The 15,660-nt window shown below is 42.8% G+C and overlaps 1 protein-coding gene across 6 annotated transcripts in view; it reads left to right on the top strand.

Moving 5' to 3' along the window:
- Window positions 1-15,660, top strand: part of MEGF10 (multiple EGF like domains 10) — a 536,959-nt gene that overhangs the window by 364,040 nt on the left and 157,259 nt on the right. For 2 of the 6 annotated variants that reach the window (XM_081504090.1, XM_081504087.1), the window contains exon 1: window positions 607-1,307. The exons of 2 other annotated variants lie outside the window; for them this stretch is intronic. The gene's annotated coding sequence lies outside the window, so the exon portion shown is untranslated. Of the gene's footprint in view, window positions 1-606; window positions 1,308-9,941; window positions 10,062-15,660 lie in introns of those variants that run through there. 2 more of the 6 variants (XM_081504089.1, XM_081504086.1) reach the window with 2 other exon arrangements.

Below are 15,660 nucleotides of genomic sequence, written 5' to 3'. Positions count from 1 at the left end.
GCTGCAGTCACCATCAGCAGTGATTCTGGAGCCCAAAAAAGTAGTCTGACACTTTGAGGTCTTTCTAAAAAGAGTTTATATTAATGTAAGGAACAGGAGTGGCTCATCTGGTGTGAATATGGAGCATAAGTCTTTTGGGGAGTGGGGAGGATAGAATTCAGCTTAATATATATATATAAAAAAAAGCTAACAACTTTCCATGGATAAGAAGTGTGTATCTTCTCAGGTCGTTCTCATGCAGGTTAATTGTTTCCTAAGAAAGAGGATGGTGATCAGAGAAGGAGATTCCAAAATTCATGTCTCCCCAAATACACAGATGGGGAAAAAGCCTTTTCATCGTTTTCACTTTCCGTCATTGGGTCTCCTGGGGTCTCCCTGGAGAGTCAGCAGAGGGAGCCATTCCCCAAGAAATCTCCGCCCGGGAAGTCTTAGCTGGCCTGGAGGGATTTTGCTGCTGGCCGGTGGAGTTCTCTTGCCGCTCCGCCTCCGTAAATCGGACTCCCTCACCCCACGCCCCACCTCTCCAACCACTTTGTTGCTGCAGCGCACACTTTTGTACTGTTAGGTCACTCCTCCCTTCTCTGTCCCGCGGTTGCGCTCCCTCCCTGGCACCGCTGGGGACGTGCCATCCACTCCTGCTGGTTGCTCGGGTGTTGTCCCCACTCCCCCCAATCTTCACAGGGGGTCCAGAACACCCCTGGGGACTTTGACACTGGGGCCGTGAGAGTGAACTGGGACTCAGACGGGCATCCTCTCCGCTACCCCTTGGTAAACCCCACGAGGTAGCCCCAAGGTGTGCCAGTTTAGTAGCCAGACTATTGGCGGAGTCTCTCCGGGCGGTGGAAGCCGCTCAGGACAGGGACAGCCCGCGATCGGGGCGCAGGAACGGGCCGGGAGGATCCTGCAGGTCACACTAGGGACTGCCCGCCGCGCCAAGCGACGTCCCCCCCCCCCCCCCCACAGCAGTCTCTGTCCCGCGGCAGCAGCTGCAGCAGCGGCAACTGCTCGCATCCCGCGCGGGGCTCGGGTTACTCCCTTCCTCCTTCAGCATCTCGGGCCAGACGGAGAAAACCTGACTCAAGTTTGCAGCGAGTACTTTCTCGGTGCGCAAAACTAGGGGTCTGGAAACGCATGGAGACCCGTCTTCTTTCCCGAGCCTCTAAGCCTGAACGAAGACTCTGAAGTATCGCTCTTTTTGGGACGCTGCTCGGAACCGAACTGCGCCTTTTGGAACAGATTCTGTTTCTCCGCTGGCGCTGCGTGAAAACCCGGGGGAAAGTGTTGCACTGTGAATCTCAGGATCTCCGGTAAGAGTTGGGCAAACTCCCTTGTGGCAGCCGCTGGACCTTGGCCAGATGGGGGGCAGATTTTCCTCAGCCAGGATACCCCGGGTGCCCCGTGAGGTAGGGCTCGGTCTGGCTTGTTTACTGGTTTCCAGGGTTTATTGTTAGTGTTTGGATTTGGTCTTGTACTAGGAGCTGGGTACAACTTCTTGGAGTATTTTTCGTGAGATGCCCCCGTTACACATCTTATTTTGCATAATTTCTGCCCTTGTATTTCCTTGTTTGTGTTGATTCTCTGTTGACCAGTGTCATAGATGTGTGTAGGGAGATTTGGGGAGAGTGGGACTGAAACAGTTTTGGTGGGGTCCTTGCTCTCAGATCCACTTTGCTTCTCCTCTGGGATCTTGCTGTCTAAACTTCTCTTTCTCCAGGACTTGATATTAAGATTGTGCTGTCAGACTGGGATGTTCCCTCCTCCTGTGCTCTCACTGTCTTTTAGGGGGCATCAGGATCACAGGCTGGGTGAGTTAAACTGAAGGTGTCTCTTACCTGTTTGAATACCTGGTACCTCAGGGGATATTGGGAAGGGCGGTTCTTCCAGCCATGTGTGAAAGTGTTAGTGGGTCAGTCGTGTGGCTCTTTTGCCACTCCATGGACTGTAGCCTGCCAAGCTCCTCTGTCCATGGGATACTTCAGACAAGAATATTGGAGTGGGATGCCATTTCCTCCTCCAGTATAGTTACCATGCAAAGATCTATCTCCTGTTGGTCTTTTCAATTCCTTGGATCTAGGACTTTTACCCCTGGTTTACGAAAGTATTTTGTCTTTCTTTCTGGAAATGAGTGATACCACTGAGTAAATGAAATGTAGTGACATCTTTGATACTTCTTTAGAAAATATCCCCACAGGAGAATCCAAATTCTTCAGGGGAGAGTTAAAGTTTGAGATTTTATTAGTCCTAAAGTAGGCTTCCCGGGCGTTTCTCCTTTATATTCTGAGCCTCACTTTGTATATAGTCTTCACTGTATGTGATGTTTCACTTCTTATGAATGAAAAGACTAGGACTAGATCATTTTTCTGATGTTAACACTCCAAGAGGTCAGCTTGCAGGGTACTTTTTGCTGTCCTGCTTTGAGGTCAGAGTGTTCAATAGAGGGGATGCTTTGGGACCAGGGGGCCTGGGGGAAACTGCTAACTCTGCCACTATCTAGTTATATGATTTTGGGTATTACTTAACCTTTCTCTCCTCATCTGCAAAATAAGAAAAATAACAATGCTCATACCAGAGGGTAGTTCAAAGGATTAAATAAGTTGATGTGTGTGTGGAATGCTAACATGCCTGGGAATAGTAAGCACATATTAGCTGTTATTAGCATCATCATCATTTTTATTCTAACATTATTAACTCGTATTGTGATGATATAGTTTTTGTTAACTATCAGTAAGTGTTAGCCATTCTTTCTGTTTGGATGAGCTTTGAAAACTGTGCTCATCTAGGCTACACTCCCACCTAGAATGTGCTGCATTGTCAAACTTTGCCCAGACATGGTCTTTATATTGCTTGCTGCTGGGGCCTGTTTAGAGGAAAGGTGCATATTGCAGGGCTGGGATTTGTAGGGGACGGGTCGTGCTTGAGTGTCAAAAGGTGATTGGGACAGGTTAGCAGGTGGGAAGTCTACACTCAGTTTACAACCTGTAAACTATAGTGCCTTAGAAACTTGTTGCTTTACTATGCCTGCTTAAACCTATTTTTTTTAGAGTTCAAATCATTTGTTCAATAAATATTTATCAAGCATCTATTACAGTTCAAGCACTGTTCTAGGTTCTATATTATTTAAATTTGTGTGCTTCGTTTTAGAAATGGAAATGCACAAGTATTTGCTTTATGCCTACCCTCTCCCCAGACACACACACACACACACACACACACACACACAAGTTTAGAACTTCATGTGGCATTATCACTCTATAAATTAGTCCCCAACACTCTTTAGCTCTAGTGATTTCAATACCTGCTAAAATGAAGAGCCTATATCGCTGAGGGATTGAAAAAAATATGCAGTATAACCTTTAGCAGGGCGCTTTTCCCATCAGCTTCATCATGTGTGGGGAGGTAGGGAAAGAGCTGTGTAATCTCCGGTGTTCCTCTGGCTCTAACATCCTTAAATTAGCTGCCTTAGTTCATTGGTGGTTGTTTTTTGAATATCCTCTTTTTCTTTTAACATTTGTTTTAGGTTCATAAATTATGTCACTTACTTCATTGCATGTCAGTCAAATTGAATAATGACACTGCTAATAAAAAAGGAAAAGCATTTGACTCTGCTTGTATTTCATCGGCTATTCTCAGATGTATATCAAAAACATAGAGGAGGACTTGTTAAAAGTATTAGATGGATCTGTGAGAAACTGCTAAAATTTGACCATTTTTGACCCCAGTAAAATTGTGATTTCATGTATTTCTACCGAATATAAATCCTTGCTCCCTCTACTTGGATTCAGGTGCAGTAAGTCCTGGGTGAGATGTGGAAAGTCTGCAGTTTTACAAGTTCCCCAGATGGCTCTATTGCAAACCCAAGTTTGCATGTGCTCATTTAGCAGTCACGGATTTACTTTCCTCATGATTGTTTAATAGCGTTATTTGTAAAATACACATCTGATCGTGTCATTCCCTTATTTAATAATCTTTGGCAATTCCTCAGTTGGTGTCGTCAGTGTCACCTGGATACTTATTGAAAAATGCAGGTTCTGGAGCATGTAAGGGCCAGAAATCTGCGTTTGAGCAGATCCCCAAATGAATCTGGTAGCGGTGATCTCAAATCACATTTGGAGAAACACTGACTTATGGCATAAAGCCTAACCTCTTAACACCATATGTAAGACAACTTTGCATCATCTTCTCAGGGTTACTTCTCTGCTACCCTGTTCTTCAGCCTTTCAGCCCCGTTGATGTTGATCTTGTTACTATTTCTTAAAGAATGCATTGCCTCATTCTCTCCTCGCTGAGCTGGCTATGTGTGCTTTTCCCTCTGCAGGAAATGTCTTTGCTCCTCTTTTTGGTCTAACTAACTTCTTACGACCTACTCATCCTTCAAGATGCAGTTTAATTAAGACCTTTCCTGTGAAGCTTTTCCTAGTTCTTTCGCATTAACAGTGGTATCTCCTGGGATCCCTATTCTGCTTTGTGGATAATTTTAATACAGCATCTATCACACTGTATCTTACTATCAACTCTGTTACCTGAATTTTTTTTCCAGCTGATTGGGGAGTTTATCATTCCTTCTTCTAAGCCTCTATGCAAATGACTGGCACGTAGTAGTTAACCTAAAAAATGCCTAAAGAATGTGGAGGAAGAATGAATGAATGAATGCATTTGACTTTTTACTGACACACCAAGTGTTTGGGTTAGTCACTAGGTACATACTTAGGATTGTGGACAGGCCTTTCAAGAATTTACAGTTTGGCTAGACAGAGTCTACAAAGTTAATAACATCGAGTGGAAAAAGGACAAGACAGAATATCCTAAGAAGACTTATGAAACACCAGATGCCACCGAATTAATGTTGTAAGTTCAAAACTATATCCGTAGTATGATTCAAGAGCTGAATTTATCATACCTTTGGGATAGTTTTGGTTGTGAATGTCAGGGGACTGTAGTGGTTTACCCTGTGCTTTTTAGTTTATAGAACACCTTTCCATTTGTTTTTATATTTGATCAGAAACATGATGACTCATTCAATATTGTTTTTCCTACTTGAGTAGAGTAGGAGGCAGTCCTAAAAATAGGTCCAAAGGTTATGCAAAGCCTTACATGTTATAAGGGATGCTGGGCCTAGAGAGAAAAGCATATTATAAATTTTTAACTACATCTTGCCACTTAAGACACACTATTCAGTGTTTTCTTCTTTAATTTTTCTTTTTTTAAGTGTTCTATAATTTTGATATTTCCTCCTATTTGAGTCCCAGTTAACTTGTTCAAATTAAATAAGTATCTGATTCAGACTGAAGATTTGCCATTTGGGGCATGCCTAATATCTTCCATCTTCATTTCACATTTTAAGTTTATGAGACAAAGTCTTGTTATAATTATGATTATTTTTAAACTTTTTTCATTTCCCACTCATTTTTTGTAATAATGGAAATATGTAATACTGTTTTAACAAATGAACAAATTGCAAGGTAATGACAAAGATGGTAATGCTTCAAAAATTGAACTTTTAGCTCATGGACAACAACACCATAAAATAAACAACAAAGCAATGTTCATTCATAGGTTGATGTAAGAGATTTCCAATGACATAGAGCAGGAAGGTAGGAACATCAATGAATTAAGTACAAATGTCCAGATTGTTTGCACTTCAAACAAAGCAATATTAAGAACTGCCTTGGCTCTCATTTTCTCAAGGATGTGTACCCAGTATTTCATTAAAAATATTAACTTAGATTTAAGAATTAAAACAAGATTCACTAGCTTCTGTTGATTTGTCTTCTTTTTCAATTGTGTCTAGTATGAACTTTTTCTACCTTAATTTAAGCTTGCATCTGGCTGTACTTTCATAGGTCTCTTAACTGATCTCCTAATCTCTTTACTCATTCACTCATTTATTCTCTCTCTCTGAATTTCCCAAGATTTTATATTTATCTTGACTCCCTTTTCTTCCCAATTTAAGATTATTTTTCACTATAATCATTCTCCTTTTCAAAATAGTTTTTGCAGAAGATTAATTTATAGCAGTTAATAAAAGGATTTCTTATGCTATCAGGAAAAACTAAGTTGCAAACCAGTGTTATTCTCCTTGATACAACTTTATTTGTAAAACTGCAGGTCACCATGTGGCTTCTATTTGATGACGTATACTTTGTGCCATTAACCAGTCTGAAAAGTGTGAATGTGATAATATATCCTGTCATTATGGATGTTCATTACTAGTGATTTCCTCTTTTGTTTCATTGTCAATGGTTTATACTCCTAGATAAAGAAACTATGTAAAGCATTTTAACCACTTCAATTTCCTATTCAGAGGGCAATAAATGGTACCATCCCCCTCTTCCCAAACAAAGAAACAGTATTTCAGTATAGAAAGCTTCACCTTGACATATATGTGCACAGGATATCAGCATCTGTTAAAAACATCTTTGGGAGCAAGGAGGCCCCATCTAGAGGGTGACTAAGCGCCTTGTCCTTGGCATTCTGGCCCAGCTGGCTGACCTGCATAGACTGGCTTCGTTCTAAAACCTCACCGCAGATGATCGTTCCCGTAAAGTCTTTTAAATACCTTCTAGTAAAGGATCATGCTTGTCTTAAAAAAAAAAAAAAAAAAAATGGCAAATTGAAAATCAAACCCCGCAAATTTAGTTTGTTTCACACAGAACAAAATAAAAGTATGAAATCTTTGTTTTGGGTTTGGAGGATTAATTCTACAATCAAGACGAAAAATTTCAATTATCTATTCCCACTGATATTTGTGAAGGATACTTCATTTTTTTTTTTTCACAAGGAATCAGTGATAAGATGTGACTTTTGTTCTATAAGAAAGTAATTAGAGTGAGTTTTATTTTGGCTCCATCAGATGTGTGTTTGGCGTATATAGGACATAGGGATACACCCTATGTTCAAGTACCAAGATACTCGCCTTAAAAAATATATATTAAAAAACTGCAGTGACGGTGTAAGGCTGGGTGTAGTAAGGGCCTGGGGTGCAGTTCTGAGAGCGGCTCTGAGGGCTCATCCTAGAGAGAGGGCTGTGTGCTCGCCATAGGCGTCCTGACAGTGTGGGGCCTTTTTTTAAATTTTATTAATTATTTTAGTTGGGGGCTAATTACTTTACAATATTGTAGTAGTTTTTGCCATACACTGACATGAATCAGCCATGGGTTTACATGTGTTCCCCATCCTGAACCCCCCTCCCACCTCCCTCCCTATCCCATCCCTCTGGGTCATCCCATTGCTCCAGCCCTGAGCATTTGTCTCATGCATCGAACCTGGAATGGCGTTCTGTTTCACATATGATAATATACATGTTTCAATGCTATTCTCTCAGATCGTCCCACCCTCCCCTTCTCCCTCAGAGTCCATAAGACTGTTCTATGCATCTGTGTCTCTTATTCTGTCTCGCATATAGGGTTATCGTTACCATCTTTCAAATTGCAAATATATGCATTAGTGTGGGGCCTTGAAGGAGAGATGACTTGAGTGAATGAGGCATTTTAGACAGGGAAGTGTAAACACATGGCCGCAGGAATTTGTAAGACATCTTTAAGCAATAGTGACTAAACCATTCCATAGGAGTAATGAGTTAACATTTGAGAATTGTTTTATGACAACCACATCTGGGACTATAGGACTAGATTCTACCTGCTCCCACAGCACTTATGTGCATTAAAGGGGCCCCTCATATTATACTGCAGTTATTTTATTATATAAACCCAATGTGGTTTGGGGCACCCAATTGAGAGTCAAGTGAAAACTGAGCCCCTGTTCCATGAGAAGGTATGAAATGAGAAAACTGTTCTTTCAACCATTGTAGAGCTTCTTCAGGGGTGTGGATGGAGACAGGACTTAAGTTTCTTCTAACATCATCTAGATCTGAATTCATATTTTCCTTTAAGAAATTTAATTTAGAGATAACCTTGCCACACCACTGTACTGTCTTTTTAGCATGAGGTCATCAGCCCAACCATGTGTATCACTTCATATCTCCTTCATTTCATACAATATTACCAAACATTCAACTCTTAGTGCCTGACTTTTAAGGCTTAAAACTATGGAGGAAATTCCCATCTTAAAACTTTGAACTAAATATGAAACATGCTTGCTTTTTGTCCTCTGTTTGTCCCACCACTGGAACTTTCTCACCATTCATCCTTTGCTGAAGGTGCAGCCTCTGCCAGGTTGCTTCAGTTCAGTTCAGTCGCTCAGTCATGTCTGACTCTTTGTGACCCCATGAATCGCAGCACGGCAGGCCTCCCTGTCCATCACCAACTCCCTGAGTCCACCCAAACCCATGTCCATCAAGTCGGTGATGCCATCCAACCATCTCATCCTCTGTCGTCCCCTTCTACTCCTGCCCTCAATCCTTCCCAGCATCAGGGTCTTTTCCAATGAGTCAACTCTTCGCATGAGGTGGCCAAAGTATTGGAGTTTCAGCTTCAACATCAGTCCTTCCAGTGAACACCCAGGACTGATCTCCTTTAGGATGGGCTGGTTAGATCTTCTTGCAGTCCAAGGGACTCTCAAGAGTCTTCTCCAACACCACAGTTCAAAAGCATCAATTCCTCGGCACTCAGATTTCTTCACCGTCCAACTCTCACATTCATACGTGACCACTGGAAAAACCATAGCCTTGACTAGACGGACCTTTGTTGGCGGAGTAATGTCTCTGCTTTTAAATATGCTATCTAGGTTGGCCATAACCTTCCTTCCAAGGAGTAAGCGTCTTTTAATTTCATGGCTTCAATCACCATCAGCAGTGATTTTGGAGCCCCCAAAAATAGTCTGACACTGTTTCCCCATCTATTTCCCATGAAGTGATGGGACCAGATGCCATGATCTTAGTTTTCTGAACGTTGAGCTTTAAGCCAACTTTTTTACTCTCCTCCTTCACCTTCATCAAGAGGCTCTTTAGTTCTTCTTCACTTTCTGCCATAAGGGTGGTGTCATCTGCATATCTGAGGTTATTGATATTTCTCCTGGCAATCTGGATTCCAGCTTGTGTTTCTTCCAGCCCAGCGTTTCTCATGATGTATTCTGCATATAAGTTAAATAAGCAGGGTGACAATATACAGTCTTGATGTACTCCTTTTCCTATTTGGAACCAGTCTGTTATTCCATGTCCAGTTCTAACTGTTGCTTCCTGACCTGCATACAGGTTTCTCAAGAGGCAGGTCAGGTGGTCTGGTATTCCCATCTCTTTCAGAATTCTCCAGTTTTTTGTGATCCACATAGTCAAAGGCTTTGGCATCGTCAATAAAGCAGAAATAGATGTTTTTCTGGAACTCTCTTGCTTTTTCGATGATCCAGCAGATGTTGGCAATTTAATCTCTGGTTCCTCTGCCTTTTCTAAAACCAGCTTGAACATCTGGAAGTTCACGGTTCACGTATTGCTGAAGCCTGGCTTGGAGAATTTTGAGCATTACTTTACTAGCGTGTGAGATGAGTGCAATTGTGCAGTAGTTTGAGCATTCTTTGGCATTGCGTTTCTTTGGGATTGGAATGAAAACTGACCTTTTCCAGTCCTGTGGCCACTGCTGAGTTTTCCAAGCTTGCTGGCATATAGAGTGCAGCACTTTCACAGCATCATCTTTCAGGATATGAAATAGCTCAACTGGAATTCCATCACCTCCACTAGCTTTGTTCATAGTGATGCTTTCTAAGGCCCACTTGACTTCACATTCCAGGGTGTCTGGCTCTAGGTGAGTGATCACACCATTGTGATTATCTGGGTCGTGAAGATGTTTTTTGTACAGTTCTTCTGTGTATTCTTGCCACCTCTTCTCAGCACCTCCTTTAATTCTCCCCTTATCTGCTCCTTTTTTCTCATTGCTGTTCCTACCCCCAACTTCTATTATGTTCTCAACAGTCATTATTATTAGTTTTTAACTTTCCTGTCTCATTCCCCACATTACTTGGTGCCCTCATTTTTCTCCTCTCTCTCCTCGCAGTCATTTCTCCTGACATGAAGATTGGATGACCACAGTGTGAAGTACATGCCCTTTCAATATCCTCTCATCTCCTGTGTGTTCCTTGAACAGATAGGTGTGCAAAATCAGGCCATCAGCGAGGTGAGAAATGCTTGAGGCCTCTGCTTTCAAACTTTAGGAGCATAAGAATCACTGGCAGATACTGGCTTACCTCTAGTTTTGATTTAGTAGGTGTGCAGTGGAGCCCAGACCTCGGTATTTTTAGTATTGTAGACATCCCCAGTGGCTCAGTAGTAAAGAGTCCGCCTGCAATGCAGAAGATACAGGAGATGTGAGTTTGATCCCTGGGTCAGTAAGATCCTTTGGAGGGGGAAATGGCAACCCACTCCAGTATTCTTGCCTGGAGAATCCCATGGACAGAGGAACCTAACAGACTACAGTCTATACGGTTGCAAAGAGTTCGACATGACTGAGCACACACTGGCAGGCAGGTGTGCAGTGGGGCCCCGGGCTGTGTATTTTTTAGTATACGTGTTGCCAAATTGAGCCCTGGGGATGGGTGTTTCTGACAGGGTCTTCTGACGCAGGTGGTCTGTGTGTACACTAATAATCCTCATTAGGGCTCTATTGCTCCAAAGGCACAAATATTCTTTCCTTTTCTCTTCATTTCTAGTATTTAGTGACTTGGTCAGAGGGGGTCGGAGAGAATAGCTGGTCTGTGAGAACCCGTGCCTCTCCGTCTATGCTTGGAGGGACAATAGCTGTAACACAACGCTGTTCATGTGACAGCCGGAGAAAGGAGCCCATTGTTCAGGGCTTGGCTGATGCTCCATTCCTTTCTGGCCAGCCATCCAACTGAGCTTGGTAGCCCCAAGGAAACAGACACACTTAAATCAGAGAGACAAAGAAAGGAGGTCAAGGCCTTCCACAGTTAAACTACTTGCAGCAATGTGTCAGATGTAGGATTTGGGAAAGAAGAAAGTAATTTTGTGGAAGCATCATTAATCTGCTGGTTTGGGGGTATGAGACATGGCATTAAGATCATCTCAGGTAGTGCAGTGGTAAAGAATTTGCCTGCCAATGCAGGAGACACGGGAGATGCAGTTTTGATCCCTGGGTCCGGAAGATCCCCTGGAGAAGGAACTGGCAACCCACTCCAGTATTCTTGCTTGGGAAATCCCATGGACAGAGGAGCCTGGTGAGCTACAGTCCATGGGGTCACAAAGAGTCTGACACGACTGAGCAACTGGACACACATGACATGGCATTAAAGGGACACAAGTCTGTTAGAACCCCCAGCTGATATCTGGCCAAAGAAGAGTTGTTTCCTGCTACACCCAGTGACTTCTCTTATGGAAAGATTTTATTACTGATTTCAAAAATGTGAGATGTTCCTCAGTCCATGATACGCAAAGGTACATTTCTGGGCCTCTTTTCCCCAGCTTCATCAAAGACAAGAATCTGATCCGACCTAAATCAAGGCGTGTGATCTCAGATCTTTGTTCTGTGTTATGATCACCATGTATATGATGTATTAAAATTTTCTCTCCAAGTCTAGATTCAGATATTAAACTAATATCTGATTAATATTAAACTAATATCAGCTTCTAAACTAGAAGCTGAGAATCTTGTGAGATTGAAATACAGTTAAATGCATTAGAAAATTATTGATATGTTAGGACAGTTATGAGGTTGGGGGACTCCCCAGAAGTTTGGTAGATACCATTTCTCACCCCCAACTTCCAGACTGGATTCTAGCCCTGAAGGGAAAGGGTTGTAAACTTCCTGTAAAGATCTAATCCAGAGCCCAACAACTGGGTACATTCTTTGCATCAGAAAAAGATTCAAACTCAAGGTCATAGCCTCAGGAAAGGTCATGGACTTTTCACACAGGATTGTTCTTTTAGTCCGATTTATGAAAAAGTATGTCATTTATTCAGCCTTTGCCTCTGGGTTTCTTTTAAAGGGAAACTCAGTCCCTTGTTCCTGTGGATATTTGTAGGTGGCTGTTTTTTTTTTTCCCCCAGTTAGGCAAAGAGTACAGCCTTGAGTGAGGCCGAATGGCGGAAGCCTTTCCTGGGTGTGATAGGCTGTGGAGAGCCCATTTACACAGTGTTCAGGCAGCTGCTGCTCAGTGGCTGTAGGAATCCTTTTGTGTCTGAGATAAGAGGTTTTCTGACTGGGAGTATCAGGCTAAAGGAGGCTGGTACCCAGGAGAAAGCAATACATGACTCGCTTGAGGTCACTTAGAGCTTCTTGTAATTGAGTCCATCGCGGCACCTTGATTACAGACTATCATTGTGAGTCCATTAAAGGAGGAGAAGCAAGTGGATTGCAGAGAGGCAAGTGGTTTATTTATTCATGTTTCCACTCCCCCACCCCCTTGCAGTATGTTTATCCTTTACTAAGTGGATATTTGGTTTTTTACCAAGGATAGAGATGCCTTTGAAGTGGAGAAGGGGAAGAGGAGACTGTTCTTTGCAGGTGGCAGAAGAATTGTATTCAACACGCTCCTGATTAGTTAATTAATTCTCAATTCGTTGTCATTAGGCCTGTTAATTTGGCTCCATTCCTGTGATTTAGAGAGGCTCGCCCCTCGGTACTGCGAGGGATACGTACTGTGCTCTGCTTGAAGTTCTGTGTAGATGCTGCTTGTGCTGAAAAAATACACCAGTGATGTGCTCATGTCCCAAGGAGCACATTGGATGCTAAATGCACTTTTTAGGCACAGTGTGCTTTCTGGGACTTATTTTTGTGTTAGGATTAAAGCTTGGGCCAAGGAGGGCTTCTGAAATGCTCATATTGTTCTGTTTAATCTGTTGTTGTTCAGTCACTAAGTTGTGTCTGACTCTTTGCAACCCCGTCAACTGCAGCACGCCCGGCTTCCCTGTCGTTCACTATCTCTTGGAGTTAGATCAAACTCACTTCTGGTGTCATATCTTTTTGCCTTTTCATACTTTTGATGGGGTTCTCGAGGCAAGAATACTGACATGGTTTGCCATTCTCTTCTCCAGTGGACCCTGTTTTGTCAGAACTCGCCATCATGACCCATGCATCTTGGGTGGCCCTGCATGGCATGGCTCATAGCGTCATTGAGTTACACAGGACTGTGATCCATGTGATCATTTTGGTTAGCTTTCTGTGGTTGTGGGTTTTGTTCTGGAGGTATGGGATTATAGTTCTTGCTTCTTCTGTCTGCCCTCTGATGCATAAAGATAAGAGACTTTTGCAAGCTTCCTAACGGGAGGGACTGACTGTGGGGGAAACTGGGTCTTGCTCTGGTGGGCAGGGCCATGCTCACCTAAAAAGTGAAATTGTTAGTCACTCAGTTGTGTCTGACTGTTTGTGACCATGGAATTCTTCAGACAAGAATACTGGAGTGGGTTGCTATTCTCTTCTCTTGGAGATCTTCCTGACCCAGGGATTGAACCCAGGTCTCCAGCATTGCAGGCAGATTCTTTACCCTCTGAGCCACCTGGAAAGCCCCTTGGGGGCAGGGTAAATGGATGTGTTCAGTTGATGAAAATGTTTTGAGCTATTTTATTTTGATTTGTATACATTTGTGATATATATTTTATACTTCAGTAAAAAGTTTGAAAAACTTTTAAAGCATCATATGTAATATAGAATTATAGCTGTAACAGTGATGGAAAACACTAAACTCAGATTTCCAACTGTCACAAAATTTGGGTCTTGGAGGGGCTAAGGGGGCCTGAAACTTTCAGTTCAGTTCAGTCGCTCAGTCGTGTCCCACTCTCCGCAACCCCATGAATTGCAGCATGCTAGTCCTCTCTGTCCATCACCAACTCCCGGAGTCTACCCAAACCCATGTCCATCGAGTCAGTGATGCCATCCAACCATCTCATCCTGTCATCCCCTTCTCCTCCTGCCCCCAATCCTACCCAGCATTAGGGTCTTTTCCAATGAGTCAACTCTTCGCATGAGGTGGCCAAAGTATTGGAGTTTCAGCTTTAACATCAGTCCTTCCAATGAACACCCAGGATTGATCTCCTTTAGGATGGATTGATTGGATCTCCTAGCAGTCCAAGGGACTCTCAAGAGTCTTCTCCAACATCACAGTTCAAAAGCATCAATTCTGCGGCGCTCAGCTTTCTTCACCGTCCAACTCTCACATCCATACATGACCACTGGAAAAACCATAGCCTTGACTAGACGGACTTTTGTTGGCAAAGTAATGTCTCTGCTTTTAAATATGCTATCTAGGTTGGCCATAACCTTCCTTCCAAGGAGTAAGCGTCTTTTAATTTCATGGCTGCAATCACCATCAGCAGTGATTTTGGAGCCCCCCAAAATAAAGTCTGCCACTGTTTCCACTGTTTCCCCATCTATTTCCCATGAAGTGATGGGACCAGATGCCATGATCTTAGTTTTCTGAATGTTGAGCTTTAAGCCAACTTTTTCACTCACCTCTTTCACTTTCATCAAGAGGCTCTTTAGTTCTTCTTCACTTTCTGCCATAAGGGTGGTGTCATCTGCATATCTGAGGTTATTGATATTTCTCCTGGCAATCTTGATTCCAGCTTGTGTTTCTTCCAGCCCAGTGTTTCTCATGATGTACTCTGCATATAAGTTAAATAAGCAGGGTGACAATATACAGTCTTGATGTACCAGTCTGTTGTTCCATGTCCAGTTCTAGCTGTTGCTTCCTGACCTGCATACAGGTTTCTCAAGAGACAGTCAGATGGTCTGGTATTCCCATTTCTTTCAGAATTTTCCACAGTTTATTGTGATCCACACAGTCAAAGGCTTTAAACATCCTTTAATTTGCCCTTACTTCCATAGCCAGAAGAGCTGTGTGTCAGAAAGCAACAGACCAGCACCATCACAGTTGATTGTTGTACTTTTCCAGGCAGCAAATCCAGTGCCTAAGGGGTCAGCAGTGTCAGCAGAGCCCCACTCTTCAGAATCTAAAACAAAATCACCCCTCCAAGTTGATCAGCTAGCAAACCTTCCCCTTTCTGCTTTCCACTCTTCTTCTGTTCATTGTAATCTGTCAGGAAAAATCAGAGAGCAACTCTGGGGCATGGATGTTTTCCTGAATCTTTAGATAATATCTCTCCCAAAGTCTAGTATTGAAATGCTTTCATTTAATTCTTTCATTTTTCTAACTGGAAAATAGTAAGATGAGGTGTTGGCTCACCTCTCTCACTTTTCTCAGCCATCACTTCCTGAGCTGCACAGTGAGCTCCAGGAGCAATACCTGTGATGGTGGAATGGCCCTATGAGCAAAACGATGTTTCCAGCATATGGGGGCCCTGTGGTCCTTTTTCTGTCTAGAAGACATTGTTCATCATCAGTGTGGATTGTCCCATGTACCTATGGAACATCCTAACTTGCTGTTACCACACTCAACTGGTAGACTCAGATGGAAAAAATAGTTTTTTGTTTTTTTTTTTATTCCTGAAGGAGATTTTGGAGTTGTTGGCTTTGAAATGGTTCTAGCACATCTGTGAGAGGTTTGAGTATCCATTCTGTACACTTTCTTTGGGCATTGGGCTTAAAGGTGAACTGTTGATTTATGCAAACATGTTTGATTAAAGTCATGAGCGAGGAGACAAGACTTTGATGGTCGGGGTCTACTCCTCGCTGACCTTGTCATTTACTATATGAAATGTGATAACCCTGGTGAGGGTCCGATCTCCAGCCCAAACCCTTGTGACCTTGGCAGGCTACTTATCTTCTCTAAGCCTCTTTTCAACCCCTGTGAAATGCTAACAGT

The sequence above is a fragment of the Giraffa tippelskirchi genome, chromosome 6 (genome assembly GCF_054371585.1).
Source record: "Giraffa tippelskirchi isolate mGirTip1 chromosome 6, T2T-mGirTip1v1.2.pri, whole genome shotgun sequence".
In the NCBI taxonomy this organism is placed as follows: Eukaryota; Metazoa; Chordata; class Mammalia; order Artiodactyla; family Giraffidae; genus Giraffa; species Giraffa tippelskirchi.
Note: the sequence above shows the minus strand (reverse complement) of the source record. Positions and strands in the feature narration are given on the sequence as shown.